We start from the raw sequence: 22996 nt of genomic DNA, 5'->3' as shown, positions 1-22996 counted from the left end.
TCTGTTTACAATACAAGCTTAATGTCACTTTTTTTTTTTCCCCCAAACATCTAAGCAAACAACATCATATATTACCAGGTTCTAAAGTCCTACAGGGTAAGAACAAGTGTGTGACAGAAAGCACTGACTCCGGAAAAATAGCCCTTTTAGGGAATATATATAAGTGCAAGTTCAATGATAAGCATTTAATTGTTTGTTTGTTTGTTTATTTATTCTGAGTGAGGACCTTGATCTGTCCTGAAGAGATTGTAACGAAGATTTAAACAATGTCAAAAAGAAATTAACAATATAAGTCTGTATCCTTCTTAAGAAAGGTCATTGCTCTGAACTTTAGTGCTGATCATAAAGAAATTCTCAGCAGATGATATTAACCATGTTACTGAAACATAACCTGAATTGCAGCTTGCCAGTATTGTGCTGATTATAGTTGAAGTCTGGCAAATATTTAACAAAGACAATATGTTTGCTTTAAAACAAATATAATTTTTTTCTTCTTTCTGTTTTTTTTTTTTTCCTTTTTTTCTGTTTCTTCAATAAACAAAATCCTTAATTTGATATCAGTATTATAAACATTTTTTTCTTGTTTGGTAGATTTAGAGGAATATGATTCTAGAAAAAATTAAAATATAATTTTCTGAATTCTAGATTTAGACTGTGAGATAAAAGCTAGACAAATTCTATTTTTGGCTCCATCAATGGTTAAAAAGATTTTTCAGATTTTCTCTGGATATATTGTCCATTAAAAATTTTGCATCTTGATAAAGACATAATTGAATCTAAGCTATATCTTATTGGCTAAAACAGAGAAATTCAATTGTTGGAACAGACCTGAATTCTTACTCCTGCCACTTCCTCACAGAAAAAAAAAAAAAAAAGCTGCTGGGAAGGAAGAATTTTATATTTTATTTTATTTATTTTATTTTACATATTATTTTACTTCATTTATTATTATTTTACTTCATTTTTCAGTCTGCCTATTTGAAAGAGCACTGCAGTATCAGGTTAAGAAAAGAGTGTGGAAATTATCTTTCTAGACTGAGATATGAGTTGTATCACTATGTTTTTAGGAGCCAGTGTGGGTCAGCAGTAAATCTGCATTGCAAATTGATATAAGACTTTACTTTACATCTACATGAGGCTACTGCTTAAGAAAGGCAATCACCTTAAACCTGAGGTGTAGTTTTGTCCTGTTCTGATTCACTGAGTAGTTCTGACTGGGGATACATTCATTATAATGATCTCTCTGATACGTTCTTAGTGTGAGGTAGTCTTAAAAATAAGTAGCATGCCGACCAAGGTGAAATTCAGTCCATGTTGCCTGCAGGAGGGTGAAAGGTTACCTAACTCACCACCTATAGTAGGCTATCTTTATTTTATGGGGTGATTTATCACTTCAAACTGTTGATTCTGTCCCAGTTTGCTTAGAAGCATCAAGGTATCTCCAGTACAACTTATTTACATTAGAGTTTCCAGAAAATGCTGCATTCTGGAGAAAGGTACACTGAAGTACTATGAAGTACCCTGAAGCTTTTCTGTTATATATATATATATATATATATATATATACACACACACATATATATTTTTAAACAGTCATTGAAAACCTTCTGATACTTTTGTGGGTGGTGAGAACATTCGTCTGATAAAATTTTTGCTTTCTCTTTAGCGAGCAACTACATGATTGATGTGCTTTGCCAAGCACATCCAGCTTCTCTTTTGCTGTATATGAATAACAGTCACCATTACTAGTTTTAGTCCATGATTTTCAGTAATCTTGGGAACAAAGGCCCCCCTCTCTCTATGCCTTTTTAACAGCTGTCAACAGTGGAACAATATGCAAGTCAACCGAAAAATGTCATTTCCCTGGGAAGAAAAAAAAAAATAAAATTGATGTTGTGTTCTGGCAAGATGTCAAACCACCATGAAACTGGGCTACAAAAAGCAGTATTTATTATTTGTGGACCGATTCGTGCTCATCAAGAGAGGAACAACACATACTGCTTGGTCTAAAGAACAGTGCACAAGAAATTCTGAGGAATCAACTTCTAACAGGCTGACAGAAAAGTATGTTCAAACACACTTCCACCACATCCCACATGGACTCCTGCATCCAGAAATTCGTTGTCACACCAAGTATGGTGACTGTGACTGCAGACTCCAGACTGGATATCTCCGTATGTTGACTGCCATGTTAGGACTCACTCAAAGAATTCAAGAAGTGGATTCACTGAGCAGTGGCAGTGATGTGGTTCTGCATGTGCACAGAAGGTCGATTAAGTATGAGATGTTTTTCAGTGTACCCTCACAGGTTAATATTAAATTTGCCTACCTACAAGTCAAAAGGGTAAGAGTGGATCCTGGCTGATGTTATAGAGAGGTCTGTGTGAGCAGGAACAATCCAGCCTTGGTCTGGCAAAGGTTCTGCAGCTATTGGACAGGGGCTGTCTGTGACAGCCTGCCAGGAGCATATGCATTTTATCACTTGTTAGTGAAGAAGGGACTGCTGTCTGGCAAACCTTCACCTGCCTGTTTCCAAAGATAGACTAGGAGAAGTTTGTCTCTGGAGCTACCTAAATATTGCTACCAGCAAGTTTCAGTCCTCGCCGTTGATGTCCAGTGGCCTCATGTACTTGGCAGGATTTGTGGGGCTGATTTTACTTCTGAAATCCCTGTCTGGGAAGGACTGCAGCCCTTATATCTCTAGCCTCTTTTCAACAAAACAGCTGATATTCCTCTGACAGGAGACTCCTCTACCTATGTCATCTGGACACAGATATGAGACACAAATTGTAAATGCAGGCGTAGTGGGTTTACATGGCAAGGTTTTGGTAACGGGGGGGCCATAGGGGTAGCTTCAGCGAGAAGAATCCAGAAGCTGCCCCGTGTGAGATAAGGCCCTGCTGCTGGCCAGAGCTGAGCCAGTAAGTGATGTTGTTTGCGCCTCTGTGAGTGCAGATTTAAGAAAGGAAAAATAACTGCTGCAGAACAGCAGCTCAGAGAGAGAGAGGACTGAGAAACAGCCCTGCAAATGCCAAGGTTGGTGAAGAAGGAGGGGGAGAGGTGCTCCAGGTGCCAGAGCTGAAGTTCTCCTGTGGCCCGTGGCCCCTGGTGCAGCAGGCTGTCCCCCTGCAGCCCATGGGTCCCACATGGAGCAGATCTCCACGCTGCAACCCGTGGAGGAGCCCCCGGTGGAGCAGGGGGATGTGGCCTGGAGGAGGCTGCGGCCCATGGAGAGCCCCCGCAGGAGCAGGCCCCGGGCCGGAGCTGCAGCCCGTGGAGAGGAGCCCACGCAGGAGCAGGGGGTCTGGGGGGAGCTGCCGCCCACCTGGGGGGGACCCCTGCTGGAGCAGTTTGCTCCTGGGGGATGGATGGACCCCGTGGTACGGAGCCATGTGGGAGCAGTTCTTGAAGAGCTGCTGCCTGTGGGCAGCCCCCGCAGGCTGAGTTCAGGAAGGACGGCATCCCGTGGGAGGGACCCCACGGGGAGCAGCGAAGAGAGTGACCGTGGAGTGTCAGAGGTGAAATGCTGACCGCAGCCCCCATTCCCCTGCGCCGCTCGGGTGGGGGAGGGGAGTCGAAGAGGGTGGATGGGGGGAAAGCATATTTGGTTTCTTTCCTTTGTTTCTCACTTCTCTAGCTTGTTAGTAATAGGCAATAAATCTTACTGTCTCTCTACTCTGAGTCTGTTTTGCCTGTCACAATAATTATTGAGCGACCTCCCCCTCCTTATCTCAACCCTTGAGCCCTTTGCATCATATTTTCTCCCTCTTTCCCTTTGTGGAGGGGGAGTGAGAGAGGGCTGAAGCAGAGCTCGGCTGCCCACCTGAGTAAAACCACCGCAGCAGGTTAAGTGGAATGAGTAAGTAACTCAAAGAAATCTCCATGGAGATGCTTGTGGCCACTCTTATCAACCTGTTTCAATGTTGTGTTTCAATGGGAGTGTGTTGAGAGCTTCACAGCAAATGTATGCATTCTGTAATTCTGAAAGGTGATATTCGTAAAACTATTTTAATATATGTCTAGTCATTTAACTAAGCTGAAAAATAAAAACAGGAGAAAAACAATAAAATTACATGAAACAGATAATTAGTAGAATTCTATAGCTTTCAAATGATGTTGAATTTTTTTACCTAAAGGACAATGACCTGATAGCTGAGGAAACAGTGGATTAATTTGGGTTTATGTGTAAAGCTCAGACCACCTTGAAATACTGAATTGATAATCTTAAAATTTATAGTAAGACCTAGATGTCACAGAAGTGTTGAAAGAGAGCTCTTATTTGCTTTAAAATGATGTAAAATGTAGTCCTAGAATTATAGCATATGTCATTTTTAATATCCCTGAATTTTGAGGTAAGAACCAAGGAATTTTAATAAGCAGAAAATCAGGAAAATTATACAGGTTGAACTCTAGGCTTTAATTAAACAAAATGTTATAAGCTATTCAAAAGTACAGATATTGAGAGGTGCTTATGCAGGTGGAGTAATAAATGGATTCACAGTAGCTAGTAGAGACTAAAATATAAAAGTCACATACCTACATGTGCATAAAACAAAATATATTCTATATTTCCTTGAGTGTTTCCCAAGAAATATGCTGATATTTTATTTATTTATCTAATTATTTATTTATTTTTTTTCACTAGGATCTTACAACTAAAGTGCATTAGATTCAAGTATGCCTAGGAAATCGTTTATCTTTAGGATAACACAGTTACGATAGTTTATTGCTCACATGCAGATTTGGGATTATTGAAGTTTTAAGTGAAGTTGCAATAGAGAAAAGGAGGATTTTTCAATTAAGTTCTCCTGTAGCTCAGCCCTGAGGAAAGCAGATCAATGACAAACAATTTTATTCTCCATAGTCCAAAGAAAACATTCATTATGATATTTTAATAGCTCTGGAAACTCTCTATATAACTAGTCAGATAACTCAACTGTTTTTGTCCTAATATATGAGTTTAATTCAAGAGTTCGTGAATTGGAAAAGAGAATGAGATGAGTCCTTCACGAAGTAACAAAGTCTTATAACTCAACTTCATTGAACTTGTTGGTTTTAACATTTTTGTGCTTAAAGAATGTGACTAAGCTGTCTAATATGCTAGCACTTCAATTTCTTTTCTCCCATATCTGGCAATATCCCAGAGCAAGCTGTTCCTGAGTGTCTTCTGCTTTTCATCTCTGATTTTATTTTCTGTTTCTGGTTTAATCTAGTATAGAGCACACACGCAGATATTGCTAAAGAAAAGCTATGAAAATAGATTGCAAGGAAACACTCGCAGAAGACTTTAGAGAAAGGTTTCAAGATTTTAATAATGAGCTCTCTGATTCTCTGAATGGTTTGAAGGCAATTCAAAAGAGAACTGTCAAAATTCCCTCAGCAAAATGACTCTTAGGAAACTTGTTTTGTCAAGCTTTGCTCATGACAAGTATAGAGAGTAAACTTTCTGAATAAACAATGTGTGTTACCTGTAGAGATATATATATATATATATAATTTCAAATCTATTCTGCAGCTTTATGTAACCTTACAATGAGTAGGTGTTGAAATAACTAGACAGCTGTTCATAATTCACAGTTCATTTTTTTTTTCTCTCAATTTGTGGAAGGATAATTTCATTGCTCTTCTCCTCCTCCCCCCCTCCCCTTCTTTTTTTAATAACCGAAAGACGGAAACAACTTTTACAAGAAAATATTCATGTTTTTTTCTCTGTCTCCCTCACCATTCATCTTACAAATTCACCCCTGCCCCAGGTTATACTCCAGGGCTGTCCATACTCTGAAGACTAGACTTGTCTTGATCTTCCATCTTACATATAGTCTCACCAGACACCAAGGCAAAGAAACCCAACATTTTATGTCTAAGACATTATGTATATTATATTAAATATTGGATATTTATTATTATAATAATTTCAAAACCTATTATATCGTTTTTCAGACTTGGAAATCATTATGTCAGTTTGAAGTATTTAAAGCTGCAGTTCTTCCCCTGTAATTTAGTCTAAAATTGTTTTAATGATTGTTTGGTACTCTTGTTTGAATCCCTTCCTTTCCTTTGCTTTTCACCCCACCATGAAGAATTTATTCTTACAAAATTCTAAAATAAAATTGGAAGTTAAGGTTCTTGACTAATACACTAATTCAACAGTTAAGACATTAATGTAAGGATTAGTTAATATTAGATTTGCAGAATTAGCATACTGTGTTTCTGGGGACAAATACATACAAGTGGAAGAAGCTAGGGACAGAGTAAAACATCAATTATAAAGCTGCCTGAAAACTTCCCGTTTGTGGAACCTGAAGTAGTCCTAATCCAGGAGAAGCAAAGCCTCTAAGAAAGCATGGTTAAGGAGATGAATGAGGAAAACAGACTAATCCAATCATAGTGCTGTTTCTACTGCCATATACCAGTACCTGAGATGACCGACCAGCTTACCTTCTAGTCCAGGTGTGAGCTGAAACATGCCTGAGGAGCTCTGGCCTGGGACTCAGTACAGGATGCCACATCTGTCTGAGGATGGATGCCTACCTCCAAAGCTCAGGCAGCAACATTCTCTGTTCTTGTGTAACAACACTGCTCCTGGTAAGTGAACCACAGAAGCAATGTAGTGAACGTTTGTAACTTGGTGGTGGTTTTGTCTCCTGAATTATCAGTGTAGAAAAATGGTAACTTAATGAACATAGATATGAGCAGAAAAATAGTAGTTTAAAAATATCCTCTTGCCTCCTTTGCCACTTTTGGCTCTCTCAAGCTCAGGTCAGTCAAATCTAAATGTGTAGCCTACTGTTTTGAACACTCCAGAACTTGACATACAAGTCTATTTTTTAATTTCACAAACAAGCTCTTACCATCTTAATGGGTCAAGCCAAATCCCCAAATTTATATGCTTTTGTTCTTCAGGATATCTAAATTTAATTTTAATATATTGAATTAGTTTCTAATAGAAGCTGTAGGCAATGTGAACAAAAGTATTTTGAACTCCATCTTCCATCCACAGTCATTGATCTGCAAATTTTTCTTTCAGATCGTGTTTAAAACCCTTTTCACCTTGTCTGCTCCCTGCCTGCCCATTGTGAAAACCTATTTGATTAGACAGCATCAAACAATTCATCAAGGCTTCTGATATTTTGGAAAAGATGTTGGTTAACTTTTCTGCAATACATTCCTAAATGGGAGATAGGATGATAAGAGATGAATTTGCAGGGGGAGTTTTGTCCATTTGATTGAGGTCAGTTTTACTGTAACTGATAACAAAGCACTGGTGTGCTTGAGATTTCAAGAGAACATCAAGGCTTCTAAACTGCTCTTCCCCTCTCCCTAAACCAAATGTGGAAAGAGAGCCTCACCTAAATGTTAGACCACAAGAGAATTAACAATACAGATTTGACCCTGCTTGATATGGCTTGGTGTGGATTTACATGTGGCTGAATTCTGAAATCAGAATGAAATAATGATGAACTAAATCATTTGGATCAAAGATTTGGGTTGTTTAGCAATAAGATGAACAGAGACTTTCTTAAAACGTATGCCTTTCTCTAACAGGCATACAGTGTGAAGCAGCACAGACCAGCTTTCACCAGGTATGCCTTCTCTGCCCAAGTTAGCAGAGTTTCAGCCACCAGCACAGCTCGAAGTAATGTTGATATATCCTTGTGATCTGCTTAATAGTTATATTGCATAGCTAGCAAATACTTCCCAAATGGCACTTTGTCAATGACCAACACAGGTGTTACTAACGGAGATTTGTTTGTGCTACAAGAAACTGTGTGGGGTTGATAAGACTTTTGAATACTAAAGGACAGGGATTGGCAACTGAGTGCTTCAGAGGTGAAATTGGCAAAATTTGGGTAGGTAAAAAAGACAACAATGGAAAGTGATAAACTGACTGACAATAAAGATATAGCTAGAAATAAAGAAAACATTTAAATACATTGTCAGTGCACACTGCAGTGGTTTCCTTAGGCCTATGTTAAATTCAGAAGTTGAGTGCTATCTCTGAAACAAAAAAGACACAAAATGCTCAAGGATGGTAATACAGGATGAAATTCAATGGCTATTATTTATTTATTTATTTGAGGTCACACTAGTTTATAAATTTGATTACAGGCTATAAGGTAGATGATATTAAAAAAAAAATCTGTTAATTTGTGATGGAAGTTTTTAGAGAGGGATCTTTTTGCTGCACTCTTACAGTGCTGGTGACCTGGTCTCACTGGGTCTATTAAGTGCTTATGTTATGCAAATATATGAGAGTTTCAGTGAAACATTTTATTTTATTTTATTATTATTATTTTTTTAAACATGTTACTTATCTTTAGGAATGAGGTCAATATATACACGAGCTATAGTTAAAATATAAGATCCAATGTTCAGTCTCTCTGAAAATGCCACTGTTTAGCATCTGGACTCTTTACCGTAGAAAACTAGAAACTGCACCTTTAGTCTGTGGGGCAAGGATAGCTGCTGACTTCCCATCAGTACTCAGCAGCATCTATTTCTAGCTATGGAAAGATGCATGATAAATCAGAGAATCACAGAATTGTAGGGGTTGGAAGGGACCTCAAAAGATCATCGGGTCCAACCCCCCTGCCAAAGCAGGTTCCCTAGAGCAGGTTGCCCAGGTAGGTGTCCAGATGGGCCTTGAATATATCCAGAGAAGGAGACTCCACAACCTCCCTGGGCAGCCTGTTCCAGTGCTCCATCACCCTCACCGTGAAGTTCTTTCGCATGTAAACAGTTTAATGAAATAGCATTGACCAGCATTGACTTTTTTTTTTCTCCCCCAGTATTAACTGACTTCAGTGTCTCTAACAAACCTCGTCACGGGTGCTTTCATTTGAAGTTTCGTGTTTTCATGGAGCCGAGTACCAGAGGCCCTACTCTTGGTTGTAGCGGTTTCATATGGATATGTTAGATAAGAGATAGTACACTTCTAGGCATGTGGCATCTATTCAAACTTTTTAGAAGCTGTCATATTCTCTACCAATGTACCTTACAGAAATAGAAAGATGATGTTCCTGTCCAGAGACTGGAAGGCTTCTTAAAGCTATATTCTAAGTAGTTGGTATATACAAACTATATAGGAAGCATAAGGTAGATGTCTCTTTTTTCCGTTTGGGAGAAGTTACAATTTTTGAGTAGTTTAACATACATCCTGCAACAAAGCTGCTGTTGCATTATCCTGTATATTTGTCTCTTCTGTGTGTCTGTTACCACACCATCTCTGCATGAGGTGACTGTCTTGCAGATTATTTGGTTAGAATCCAAGTCATCCTTATTTTTCTGTTGATTTTGCTTTTATCCTAAATACACTTATATTCTATACATGCCTTTTCACTTTCGTTTCTCTAAATAATCTTTTGGACTTTCAAATGTACACAGATAAATAGTGAATGAAAAAGAATTAAAATATTCCCATTATCATCTACACATGAATGTCTCTGCTGGTGGGAAGTTGGGTCCTGGAGAAAGAACACTCACTATTTACTTAGGAGCAGTAACCTTTCTCTGGTGTAAAATACTGCTCATCAAACAAGAATTTATTTAACTTACCAAAAAATTGCACTGTACCAGAATCAACAACACTTCTTTTTTCTGTCAGTGAAACACAGGGTAAGTTGCTGTCTTTACAGCCAACTTAAAAAATCAACTACTCCATGGGCCCAAAGGCTTTCTGTATTTGACTGTTTGACTTTATGCCAGCAGACCTACTCTTGAGTGTGTAATGCCAAATTTAATCTGCACCCAGTCATGAGTTTCTGGAGTGCCCTTTATGTCATACTGCTGTCAAGTCATCTGTACTAGACTGACTTCTCCCTACACCAAGAAATCAACAATGAGAACAAGTGCCAATCAGTTTTCTTAATTAGGTTACCTTTTTAAATGACTGCTTGCATTCCTGGCAGTGTGATTTGAAACTGGCTCTTGAACCCATTGAGGTGACTGTGCCATTTTTAAAAGGCTCATTTTTGCTTTATTGTGTATCAGAGCTCTTGTTCCTCAGAGAGTTTTTTTTTTTTTTTTTTTTTTTTGTCGTGTGGAAATTCTGAAACTGAGTATCAGCATCTTGAAAATCATGAAGGAGTTAAGGGCTTCTCGCAAATTCATTTAAATGTCTATTTTACTGCTTTTCCAACTTTATCCTGTCTAGTGCTATCAGGAGAGCACATAGCATATTCTGTTCCAGTATCTGTGAACTGTGGAAAGTAAATTTGTGATTGAGAATTAAATAACAACATTGATATCACAAACATGTCTGCCTTCCTCCCAGATGGCCTCTGCTAACGCAAAGAACTTTGGCAGGTATAGAGACCTGCTGGTCCCCATGTATAACACCCTCATTTTACATCAAAAGAAAAAAAAAATATATTTATTCAGACAGCTAAGACTTATATTTAATGTAGTTCTAGTTAGATCTACACTTTGCTCTTTGATGTCATCAGTCTCTCTCCTATTCCAAATTTATTTTTAGAGGATTTTAGTGACCTTGAACATGAGATGAAATGGTATATTTTCTTTTCTTCTGGGATCTATATGTGAGAAATGTTTACTGTTAAAGGGAATCTTTGCCCAGAGAATTGCCCAAGAGTTTCACCTTCATCAGCATTCAAAAAAAAAAAAAAAGCCTATTTTTTCATTTCTATACAGTGCATTTTTTAATCATTATTATTATTATTATTTTTCCAGTTACACCCTTCTCAGTTTTAAACTGAGAGATCAAAACTGAGAGGTCAGAGGAAGAAGCGCTGTGCCTGTACAGTGCCTGTGTTGGTCCCACTGTAACATTGCTTCCGTATATTCTGTCAGATTTTTATTAAGTCCACAAGTTATTAATTCAGAACACATACTTACCTGAACAAACTGAATAATTATATGTACAAATGAACTGAGAATTATTCCCATGGTAAATTGTTTTCCTATTTACCTTCCATTCAGCAAAAGACAGACATTTATTCATTTCAAGTTAATTTACTAACATTAGTACCCATAAGCTGCTGGTAGTGACTCTGCTCCCAGTAGAAAGAGCAGTGCCTGGGCATATGCAGAAGCTACTGTAGATGGAGGCTCAAAATGTGTCCAGATCAGCACAAACCTTCAGTTGCAGCAAAATGAGAGAACATGAGTCTTTTCACTTTTCCCTGTGCCCTGAGGGGTAAAAAGTATCCTAATATTGCTGTTGTTCTTAAAGGTGCAGTAACAGCAGACAAATGCTTTCCCATTAGGTCAATATCCAAAATCACTCTAAAGTTCACAAGCAAGCTGTGAACTTGGTCCATATTTCATCTCAGAGAGTAGAAGCAGGAAAGCTTTTGAGGAACTTCTTATTTTTCTGAATGTCTTTTTTTTTTTCTTTTTTCTTTTTTTTTTCTTTTTTCTTTTTTTTTTCTTTTTTTTTTTCTTTTTCTCTCAAGCTGGGCTGCCTAGACTGTCTGCAGTATTCCATGGACCAGGCAAATTTATCTGCTGCAAGCAGAAAAGTGCTCGTACTGTTTGTTCCATGGTTTCTTGTCTTTATTTGAGTTTCTGTTGTAATGAACTGCTATATTTATAATTTTAAAAGGAATAAAATGACAGTACAACAAGAACACATCACATTCTTGTGGTACTATATAACTCATAGCTTGGTTTAAATTCCCCATGACATGAGACATCAAACTTCTAAGAACTGATTGTGATCTGTGACAAGCTCTCCACATGCTTCTAAGTATGTACAATTTGTAAAGATACTCTTTGCAAGTACATTGGGCAGTTGTTTGTTGTTGTTGTTGTTGTAGTTTGTTTTTCCTGATTACTTTGCTAAAAAAAAACAACTGTTTTTGACTTCTTGGCTGACAAATAAAAACATTAACTTTGTACACTGAGAAACTGAACATGGAGTTTTAGCAGACACAGCCAGGGAATATTAAGATTGGTGTAATTACTTTCAAAAAACTGTTGGTGCAATTACTTTCTTTCCACCAGACCATAAAAGAGACTCTCTATTTCCACCAATGGAAGACTCTCTCCAGGTCTGACTCTTCTTCATCATCTAAAATTTTCCAAATTATTGCTCATCCTTTATTAATATCTGTGTATTACAAAGCTGATCAACTGATCTGAAGGTGGAAGAATCCTAAGGCTTCTAAGCTTATCTTGACAACATCTCTTTCCCCATGTTGTGTTCACCCCTTGCATAGGGTTCTTTCCAATGCATAGGGTAATTCTCACAGCTGGTCCCTGCCAGTATCCTAGATGGTTGTCTGTCAAAAAACAAAACATATACTGATAAGAAAGGTATGACTTTCCTTCAGAAGACTAGAATCATAGAATAGAGTCATAAAACATCTGACGTCTGACTTTCATTTGCAGGAGTTTGCTTATTTCCAAATCCATCAAGATTAGTTGAAATTTGTCCATGTTTATGGGGAAGGTACTGATAGACATAAGCCTAATCTCTTTATCAGATCAAAGAAAAAAAAACAAAACACAAAATTATATTAAAAAAAGTTTGTGTTCACATTTTTCTCACTTATTTCTAAAAATAATTTTATACTGCATGTATACTTTCTACATATTTGTTATCATGTTTGTGTACTTTGTTTCATGTATGCAGCATAGTTGCAGACTTAAGTTGTTGATATGGATTATGAACATTCAGTTGTAATGACTTATTTAGAAGGGAAAAAAAGAATGTCTCTTTTTTATTTTGCAATACTTACAAAAAATAATAACAGTAAGTTATAAATTTTAAAAACACAGACTATTTTTGAGTAAAACATAGTGATTACTTGCTTTTCTGGCCTCTAGCAATTGCTCTACTTCAACAGCAATTATTATTATTGCTGTTGTTGTTGTTATCATTATTATTAATCTCATCTCGTATTCTTAAGATCATTCTTTCCCTTTTCTACTCGATTGTTAAAACACTAGTACAAATCATGGCTATTTGTTCTGAACCTGTGTATCTTCTTCCTCTTCCCTGATGAGGATTACTTGTATTACTTGTATGCATGATGTCACAGATACAGTTGCAGTTTGCAGAGTGTGAACAGACATTTTTGGTCACAGAACACAGTTTCTTTGCAGTGAATTGTATGCATTATATACGCAGATCTTTTTTCTTTTTTTTTTTTTTTAAAGTGACACTGCCCGTTTTTCTGTTATACCTTAAGACCTTAAGTTGCTTACTGAGTATTCAGAGTTAGTGTTGGGTGAGTAAAGTAGACAACTTGATGAGTTTTCTTTTTGTAAAGGATTAATATGCTTTAAATGTAATGAAAATACTTCATCACCAGATGGCAATGTTGTATGAGACTAACCACTGTTTTTCTTTAAGGGTGTATCAAGACCTGTGGAAGGAAGTGGTACAATTTGGTCAGGAAAACGAGTAGCCATATTGGCAAAACTCCTTTAAAAATCTCCTTTAAGTACATACAGTGGAGGTCAGAAAGGATAATTTTATTCTTTGTCAAGTACAAAGAAAGATTGGAAGGAAGGTCATATGAAATTCAGCTCAAGTAAAAGATTAAGGACACCTTTCTTAAAGAAATATGTATTCACACTTCTTTGTCCTTTTTGCAATGGCTCTTTATAATAATTAACACCCAGAGACATTTCCAAGGTTACACATAATTGTATGCAAGAATTCTGCTGATCACAGTTCCCAGAAAAACAAAAACAAAATAAAAACAAAACAACAAAAACTACAAAAACCTGTGAGAAAATGGATTCTGTCTGAATGATTAGCAAGGCTATGGAATTACACTTTTTCCTAATGTTAAGGTGTCAGCTGGCTATATCTGTTGTAGCATTGTATAGTTTTTAAATGTTTTGTTTCTTTCCCTTGAATGTAATGTAATTCTGCTTGCACAGAATTTTCCCCAAAAGATTTTTCTGAACAGAAGAAATGTCAGGAAACATTCTGCATTGAATGTTCCTTTGAGTTCTCTGCTATTTTAATTTACTTGTTTTATGTATTATGCATCACAAACACAAATGGTCCAAAGGACTATTCATGTATTCCAATTAATGGATCCATAACAGGGAATCCACTGTTAAGATTGTAGTCATATAGTTTACTTTTAAAATTTGAATATTTAAATTTTAATTTAAAAGCTATCAGTTGAAATTTAATTTATTGAAATAGGTGAACATAAATTAGAACCAAACCAAAGGCAAAGTCTCATCATAAAAGCAAATCTAAAATTTAACATTTACACTGTAGGAAACATAATTTAATAAAGGCACACTTAGTTAAACAGTGCCTACAAAAGCACAAAGTGTTTCTTTGCATTTGCAGTAACTTTTGTCCATGTCTATCCCATAGTTGAAGCTGAAGCAGTCATACTATCAGTAAATTTGATGTGTTTTTGGCCCAATTAGTTCCTTCTTTCCTGACGTGCCTATAGTAGGTGACTTCTTGCCTTTGATTATCTCTTTGGTCTGGCAGGTAATTATGTCCACTGTTTTTCTGTGTTGGCTCCGGAGGAAGACTAGAATGATCTTGTCACTCAGATAAGTGCTTAAAGTCAGAGAGAATGAATCTGGTTCTACAGGCACACAAGACACACTTAGATTCCTTTATTATTTTTTTTCCCAAAGTTTCTTTCCTCTTTGTCATATTACTCCCTTTTCCTCTGTTGAAAGGCAGGAAGAGAGCAAAGGTACGTAGACCAGCCATATTCTCAATGGTTTCTCACAGAGATCATGGCTTGCCACCAGTTATGGATTTGTCTGCACCTTTGGACTTCATCTTTATAATTCAGGGTGAAACTGTAAGACCAGTTTAAGAAATAAATTATTCAAAGACGCTGCAGGAGTAGCACAGTCAGTTCTGAATGGTTATCTTGTTCTGTGCTTCTCAAGTACAGTTTTTCAAATGTATGCAGCTGGAACTGTCTTGATTTTGCATCCTCTTCCAGGTAGCAGACAATTTATCTATATTGCTGCTGGTGTCTGCTTGCCTGGGATCGTAACATCCTTTCCAAGGTATCCTTGGGAGTCTGTTTACTGCCATATCTGGTTGTATGGCTTAAGGGTAGATAAACTGACTGTCACCACCTGCCATCACTCAGCATAGTGAAGGAGGACTATAGGTGTTGGAAAGCATGACTTCAGATGAGACACCTGAGAGACTGCAGCTTTCAGCTGTGCCCAGAATGAGGGCTCAAGTGCGTATAGACTGCTGCAATTATAAATCAGCAGAGGAATTATGATTTTGCTGTTATTCCCTTTCCTGTACACTCCTGGTGAACAAGTTCTTTAGAAAGCAAAATGTCATTGCAACAGTAGTTTGATGTCCTATTGTAAAACAGTTTGTTTCTATCATAGAATCATAGAATATCCTGAGTTGGAAGGGACCCTTAAGGATCATCAAGTCCAACTCTTGATACCGCACAGGTCTACCCAAAAGTTCAGACCATGTGACTAAGTGCACAGTCCAATCTCTTCTTAAATTCAGACAGGCTCGGTGCAGTGACCACTTCCCTGGGGAGCCTGTTCCAGTGTGCAACCACCCTCTCTGTGAAGAACCCCCTCCTGATGTCAAGCCTAAATTTCCCCTGCCTCAGCTTAACCCCGTTCCCGCGGGTCCTGTCACTAGTGTTAATGGAGAAAAGGTCTCCTGCCTCTCGACACCCCCTTACGAGGAAGTTGTAGACTGTGATGAGGTCTCCCCTCAGCCTCCTCTTCTCCAGGCTGAACAGGCCCAGTGACCTCAGCCGTTCCTCGTACGTCTTCCCCTCCAGGCCTTTCACCATCTTCGTAGCCCTCCTCTGTACACTCCAACAGTTTCATGTCCTTTTTATACTGTGGTGCCCAGAACTGCACACAGTACTCAAGGTGAGGCCGCACCAGCGCAGAGTAGAGCGGGACAATCACCTCCCTTGACCTACTAGCGATGCCGTGCTTGATGCACCCCAGGACACGGTTGGCCCTCCTGGCCGCCAGGGCACACTGCTGGCTCATATTCAACTTGCTGTCTACCACGACCCCCAGATCCCTCTCTTCTAGGCTGCTCTCTAGCGTCTCATCGCCCAGTCTGTACATGCAGCCAGGGTTTCCCCGTCCCAGGTGCAGGACCCGGCACTTGTTCTTATTGAACTTCATGCGGTTGGTGATCGCCCAGCTCTCCAACCTATCCAGATCCCTCTGCAAGGCCTTTCCACCCTCATTCGAGTCCACAACTCCTCCAAGTTTGGTGTCATCAGCAAACTTGCTCAAAATACCTTCTATTCCTACATCCAGATCGTTTATAAAAATATTGAAAAGTACCGGCCCTAAAATGGAGCCTTGAGGGACCCCACTGGTGACCGCCCGCCAGCCTGACGCAGCCCCATTTACCATAACCCTTTGGGCCCTGCCCGTTAGCCAATTGCTCACCCATCGTATGATGTTTTTATTTAGCTGTATGGTGGACATTTTGTCCAGTAGGATCCTATGGGAAACCGTGTCAAAAGCCTTGCTGAAGTCCAAAAAAATCACATCAGCTGGTTTCCCTTGGTCCATCATACGGGTGATCTTATCATAAAAGGAAATCAGGTTAGTTAGGCAGGACCTGCCCTTCACAAACCCATGCTGGCTGGGACCAATGACTGCTTTGTCCCCCAGGTGCGCCTCAATAAGTTCGAGAACCATCTTCTCCATGATTTTACCAGGCACTGACGTGAGACTGACAGGCCTGTAATTGCTAGGGTCTTCTTTCTGACCCTTCTTGTAAATCGGCACAACATTTGCCAGCTTCCAGTCTACCGGGACCTCTCCAAATTCCCAGGATCGTTGAAAAATAATTGAGAGAGGTTCCGCAATGACGTCCACCAGCTCTTTCAGCACCCGGGGATGAATCCCATCCGGACCCATGGACTTGTAGGGATGCAGGTGGAGTAGCAAATCCCGCACACGTTCAGGGTCGGTTGGGAGTTTGTCATCCCCACCGTCCCGGTCCTCCAGCTCAGGGCACCCTGGGTCCCGAAGCCCATCATCGGCATTGAAGACAGAGGCAAAGAAGGCGTTAAGCGTCTCTGCTTTGCCTATGTCATTGTCTGTGAGGAGACCTTCCCTATCAAGGAGCGGCCCTATGTATTCTTTAGTTCTCCTTTTTCCATTCACATATCTGAAAAAGCCCTTTTTATTTTCTCTCACAGACACAGCCAGCTTCAACTCTAGGTGTGCTTTGGCCACACGAATTTTCTGCCTACAAACACGAACAGCATCCCTGTATTCTTTCCATGACACCTGGCCCTCCTTCCAGTAGCGAAACACTCTCTGTTTCCGCCTAATCTCCATTAGAATGTTCCTGGTCAGCCACGCCGGCCTCCTGCCCCGCCTGCCTGACTTGCGATATTTAGGAATTGCTTGATCTTGTGCTTCTAGGAGGCATCGTTTAAAGAATGACCAGCACTGGTGGACATCGAGGCCTTCAAGAGCAGTTTCCCAGGGGACCTTGCTGACTAGTTCCCTGAGCAGCCTGAAGTCCGCTTTCCCCATATCTAGGGATGAGGTTTTGGTGGCACTTTTCCTTCTGTCACCGTAAATTTTGAACTCAACCACTTTATGGTCGCTTTGACCAAGGCGGCCACCAATCACCACATCTCCCACCAGACCCTCTCTGTTTTCTAGCAACAGGTCTAGGAGGGCACCTTTCCTAGTTGGCTCCGTTAGCACCTGCACCAAGAAGTTATCATCAAGGTGCTTCATGAACCTCCTGGACTTGCTCGTGTCAGCCGTGTGGCACTCCCAGTTAACGTCTGGCAAGTTGAAGTCCCCCATAAGGACAAGGGGAGTTAATCTCGAGGCCTCTCTTAGTTCTGTAAAGAATAATTTATCGGCGCTATCGTCCTGGCCAGGCGGTCTGTAATAGACTGCAATACATTGCAACAGTAGTTTGATGTCCTATTGTAAAACAGTTTGTTTCTATGTTGGACCTTGATAGTCAATGCATCTGTACAAAATACATGGCAAGATATTTCATTACAATTGTGTTTCTCATTCAGGCTGAGACACTTACCCAGACCACAGCAAAATAACTTGTCAAATTATTATAGCAGTGACATCACTTTCACCTGTAATTTCAGCCTGATAATGCTGAACAGATCAGGAGGCACAAAGTGTGAAAACTGTCTATTAAAACTGATTTGGATTGACAAGGGGAATTATAGCATTATTGTCTAATGGGTGGAGAGACAACTCTTCGCATTTTTGGGTTCCTACAGGATTGCTTCCTTTTTAAGATACAGATATCAGGCTTCAAGCTGATTTTGCAAAATCTTCTGTGGATATCTGAAGTAAAATGCCCTTAACTAGGAATGTACTGTAGCATGAATATAACAATGCACACTTTTTTTTTTTTAAAGAAAAATACAAAATGAGATAGTATGAAAAAAGGTAAATATTTCTCCCTTCCTGAAAGGCTCCATGACATAGATTTGAAACCTTAAGTGGGGGAAAAATTTTACTCCCTAATCCTCTAGGCTCTGTCATAGTAGCTACTTTTATCTACGGATAAAGTACTATCTACTGACACCTTTATCAAGCTCTACCTTGCTCATTTTGAACTACATGGAGGTCAATCATCCTGTTAAAAAATAAAAAAAGGTAAGCAAGTTTTGATGACTCTTTGTATATGATAAAAGAGCTCTCATATAAAAAGATCCAGCAAGACAGCTTCTCAGGGAAAGCAAACATCTTGAACATAAACCTATTTTAAAATGTCATCAAATTGCATGTAAAAAGGGTTAATAAACATTTTAAACTCTGAAGAGAGGGAGGTGGGTTGGCATTGTCTGGTTTGGATAGCAACATAAAACTTACAGGCTAAACTGCCTGTTAGATACCTCTATATAATACTCTGTGGGTTGCTTTCACTCTCATGTAATTAAGAGGTTGGGGAACTGAAGGGCAATTTCAGTTTAAGAGGTGAAGAACAAAATTTGTGAACTGACAACAAAAGAGAAACCAGTAAGTCTGATTTGCTTTTGCATCAACATGAGAAAATAGATCATGCAAATTATAGGCCATTGTGGAGTGCCTGCTAATTCTAAAGCCCACTTTTAGAATAGAGAAGAGAATTATTTATTGAAATGTCTTATGAATTATGTTGCAGCTACTGATTTAATTCCTTTTATTTTTCAATAATTGTGATAAGTTTATAAAGATAATATTGCATGTAGGAATTCCTTAAAGGGTAGGTACAGTCTCTCACTCCATTTCAGTGTCTGAAAGGCTTCAACTTCTACCCTTCCCTTGCTCAGAAATTCTCTAGGATGCATGCCACTCTCTGTTATATCTGTTTGCCTGTTTCTGGCAGAAGGCAATTTGAGAACACTTTTAATGAATAATTGTGGAATGAAGATGTAAAATTCACACTTGCTTAATTTGATAAATAATTACGTGAGGGAAAGACTGATATTTTAATACTAAATGATAATTACTCCACATGCATTTTAACACCTATGCAGTCAGCTTTTGTCATGAAGCCTGATGTTCTGCATTTGTTTAAAATAGATAAGACCAATTTTGTTTTGTATCTCAATTGTGTAAGATTCAGGGGTACATTACAAGTCATCACAGGCAGTTAGACTTGATATTAATTACCATTACAAGTGCATTACAGGAGATGCTTCCTACCCGCATTTACACTTTGCCAACCCCTCCATTGATTTTTTTCATTCAGGCAGGCTTGCCATTGCTAGTCCTCTAAGTTGGACACCATCTGGATTCTTTAATAAAGGAAACAAGTAAATAGTTTAGCTGATAATATGTAAGAATAAAATAAGATATTTGTTTGTAAAAAGCAGAAGAAATCTTTCTTTTTCTTTCATTGGATATCTAGAAGTAATATCTTGGTCTGGGGAGAGGGAATAAAACACAAAGCATAAAATGTAGAACAGCTCATCAGACTTCTGAAAATACTCTTTTAAAACTGAATCATGTAGGTTTGATGGTACACACATGAGCTGGATTTTGTCACAGAGCTCTTCCTGTGCTGGACAAAGACTTATTTTCCGATCGTTTGTAACATCTGTTAGTGCTTGCTCTTGAGATTGAACTGACTTTAAAACTTTTATTAGAAAAAGAAAGCCTTTTGGTTTTAGTATTTCTCAGCTACTGAGCCTTGATTGTTCAAGTGTTGTTTCACTCAACAGAACTTAAATCAGGTTAAATGTGAAATTCAGAAAAATAGGTAGCATACATATTGATCTAGAAGCTTAAATTTTTTTTTTTTCAAACTAGATAAGCTAGAAAGGGATACACTAAGAAATAACATTATGTTCAGTTGTTATGGGTTGCATTGATACATTAGGATTTTGTTAAATATGTAGGTGTGGTGCTATTCACAGTAAACAGTTCTTACACTCTCCCCTGGAACAGACAGAAGAGTTGAGATTTTATCATTTAAATTACAGTGTATGTAAACTTTACAATACCTAGTGTTCTCTAAGTAGTCTAAGTAGCCTGATTTCATTCTTTGTTGTTATCCCCATCATCTTCATCAAATGCTTTGATCACCTCACTAACAGAGGGATTGACATATTTCCTGTACTTTTTGGGACTTTACAAGACCTTGATATATTGGTAGATTGGTAAGATGTGTCTTTTGCGTGATTTATGGTAACCATATGCAGTGCTTGGTGTTTTAATCTATGTTTCCTACAGTCTCAAAAGTTTTTCTGTTGAGCATCTTGGTTTCTTCATCTGCTATGGGACCATAGCGGTCCTGTCATCTTCCCTTCCTTTTACTGACATCTGGGTGACTGTTAGGTATGAGAAGTTTTATCAGCTATACTGGTGTGTAGTTACCACTTTTTGATATAATGCGGTTTTCCTAGTGTCTACATATCAAAAGGGTAGTGCTTAGATAATCATCTGCCTACTACTTGACTTCTGTGTTACAAACAATGAATGCGCAATAAGCACTTTCCTGGGGGTTAGTGCTAGGAGCTTTATCCAGCCTCAATTGGAGGTTTAACCTCAGTACCTGGAAAAGTTATGGAGAAGATTATCCTGGGCAATATTAAAAAATATGTAAAGAAAAAAGCTCTTATCAAGCACAGTCAACATGGGTTCATGAAGGGAAAGTTCTGTCTTAGTAATCTGATCTGCTTCAATGATAAGGTCATGTGTTTGGTGGATGAAGGGAATGTGGTGGATATAATATTTCTGGATTTTAGTAAGGCTTTCGATAGTGTCCCTCATAGCATCCTTCTGGAAAAATTGTTCAACTATGTTCACCCAGCTATGCTGGGTGATGAACTGGCTGAATGATAGAGATCAAAGAGCCACAGTGAAGGGGGCTACATCTGACTGGTGGCTGGTCACTTAGTAGTGTTCCCTAAGCTCAATTTTAGGGCCAACCCTGTTCAACATTTTTTATTAATGATCTAGATGCAAGAGTTGAGTGCACCCTTAGCAAGTTTGCTGATGATACTAAGCTGGGAGGTGCTGTTAACTCCCTGGAGGGACAAGAGGCCTTGCAGAGGGATCTGCTTAAAGTGAAGCACTAGGCAATCAGCAAGAGCATGAAATTCAACAAAGAAAAATGCCAGGTGCTGCACACGGGACGGAGTAATTCTGGACATAGGCACTGACTAGGCGACAAGTGGCTGGAGAGCAGCTCAGCAGAAAGGGGCCTGGGGGTGCTGGTGACAGCAGGCTCAGCATGAGCCAGCAGTGTGCCCTGGCAGCCAAGAATGCACCCAGCTGTGGGGTGTTATAAACTCAACCAGTCGAAAGAGGTGATTTTCCTGCTATGCTTAGCATTGGTGCTGCCTCGCCTTGAATATTGTGTGCAGTGCTGGGCTTCACAATATGAAAAAGATATTAAGGTCATTGAATGTGTCCAAAGGAGGACAATGAAGCTGATAAAAGGGCTGGAAGGCATGTCCTACGAGGTAAGGCTGAGGACTCTAGTGCTGTCTAGTTTGGAGAAAAGGAGGTTAAGAGCCTCATGGCTCTCTACAACTTCCTGAGAAGAGAAGGTTGGGAATTACATGTTAGAAGTCTAGGTGAATATTTCATCTGTTTACACAGAAATCTTTAATCAGATAACAGACCCAAAAAGAGAACTTAGAGAACACCAAGTGAAAAACTTAGTGTTCAGTGGAAGATCTTAACAAATTCACATAAAGACTCAGACTGTCCAAGAAAATACAGGAATTGACAAGTGAACGTTTTCTTTTTCTGTAGAAGGTGGAGATAGTTGTGGGAAATCAAATCTAGAGCTTGAGGTTGTAAAGTGAAAGTGAGTGAAAAGTGAAATAAGATTTCATGATCCTTAAGAAGGGAAGAATGGAAAAAGCAAAGTAAAGATCATGAAATTCAAGAGAGCACATTTCAGTGAACTTGCAGAATTGTTATTTAAGGTTGGTCACACAAGAGGAAAGACTAACAAAAAAGATGACAGCATGAGCTGCCGCAGGACAGAGAAAAAGAGTAAATATGCTAATTCAGATGGCTTTACTGACTTCAAGATAGACTTGCAAGCAAAATCAAAATGTCTTTCTATTTGGTAGTCTGGTGTAAGAGAAAAGTAAGATGTGAGTGTATAATAACAAAGAAAGACAAGACAGGATGAAGTTAGGTAGTTGGAAATATCAGGTGTGAAAATAACTCATTCTTTAAACAAGTTAATTGTAAGTTCTGTAATTTTGTTATTATTAAAGGAAGTTGAAGGGGAAATGAGACCCCTTCTTTTCCCAAACTGAAAACCATCAAACCATCAAACAGTCCTTGCTGCATTTAGTCTTCACAAAAAGGCCATTCAAGAGCAGACGGCTAACACAGTTACTACCAATGACAAAAGGTTCTGTCTGAACTGCAGAAAGAACAGATTAAAGAGCACTTAGATAAATTAGTCATTTTCAAAATGTGTGGTCTGATAAAATTCAAAATAATGTGCTTAATGACATGGCTGAAGCACTTTCAGGACAGTTGGAAGTTTGGTTTTAGACATGATTGAGAACAACTGTGGAACAGCAGTGCTAGAACACAGCAACCTTATTTCTTAGTATTAATTTTT

General features: G+C 38.8%; 1 long non-coding RNA gene across 2 annotated transcripts in view; it reads left to right on the top strand.

Moving 5' to 3' along the window:
• The first annotated feature begins 1631 nt into the window (after window positions 1-1631).
• The window catches only part of LOC310889432, a 42742-nt gene continuing 21377 nt past the window's right edge, over window positions 1632-22996 (top strand). For both annotated transcript variants that reach the window (XR_014576559.1, XR_014576560.1), the window contains exons 1-3: window positions 1632-3859; window positions 6446-6585; window positions 7546-7583. This is a non-coding gene — a long non-coding RNA (uncharacterized lncRNA). The remainder of the gene's footprint in view (window positions 3860-6445; window positions 6586-7545; window positions 7584-22996) is intronic.

The sequence above is a fragment of the Anser anser genome, assembly GCF_964211835.1.
Source record: "Anser anser genome assembly, chromosome: Z".
Lineage (NCBI taxonomy): Eukaryota > Metazoa > Chordata > Aves > Anseriformes > Anatidae > Anser > Anser anser.
Note: the sequence above shows the minus strand (reverse complement) of the source record. Positions and strands in the feature narration are given on the sequence as shown.